Source organism: Sinocyclocheilus anshuiensis, unplaced genomic scaffold (genome assembly GCF_001515605.1).
Source record: "Sinocyclocheilus anshuiensis isolate Anshui unplaced genomic scaffold, SAMN03320099.WGS_v1.1 scaffold1590, whole genome shotgun sequence".
NCBI lineage: Eukaryota > Metazoa > Chordata > Actinopteri > Cypriniformes > Cyprinidae > Sinocyclocheilus > Sinocyclocheilus anshuiensis.
This window is the reverse complement of record NW_015547720.1, coordinates 82,996-83,398: the sequence shown is the minus strand read 5'-3', so window position 1 is coordinate 83,398 and position 403 is coordinate 82,996. Positions and strand designations below refer to the sequence as shown.

General features: G+C 33.5%; 1 protein-coding gene across 1 annotated transcript in view; it reads right to left on the bottom strand.

Moving 5' to 3' along the window:
- Positions 1–55: 55 nt before the first annotated feature.
- The window catches only part of cdca7b (cell division cycle associated 7b), a 10,482-nt gene continuing 10,134 nt past the window's right edge, over positions 56–403 (bottom strand). Inside the window, exon 11 of the mRNA XM_016507103.1 lies at positions 56–403. The gene's annotated coding sequence lies outside the window, so the exon portion shown is untranslated.

The window sequence follows — 403 nt, the reverse complement described above, 5'->3', positions numbered from 1 at the left end:
ATTAAATCTTAACATCATTGATATTTAAAAAAAATAAATAACGGATCATGTAAAATGTGAGATAAAAGGACCTTTATTTAAACTAATTTCCAATAAAAGGTTTTCAGAGAGAAAAACACAAATTGTGCAAATGAGAGAAAAGGCTCTGTAATCAGAAACATCTGTTACAGGATCTCATGATATCTCTGCCTTTAATTAGCAGGAGAACAGTATGATTCATTAAAACAAAATCAGTAAAAACAGTACAACATCACGAAGTATAAAAGTAAAGACTGGCTTGCATATCAGTGCTGAACACTGATGGAAACTCTCAGTGTTTTCTTGCTCAATTTTAAAAGTGTCAGGAGTGAACGATCAGTCTGATTCCCATCAGGTCACGGATGATCGTCTTCACTCCACATCC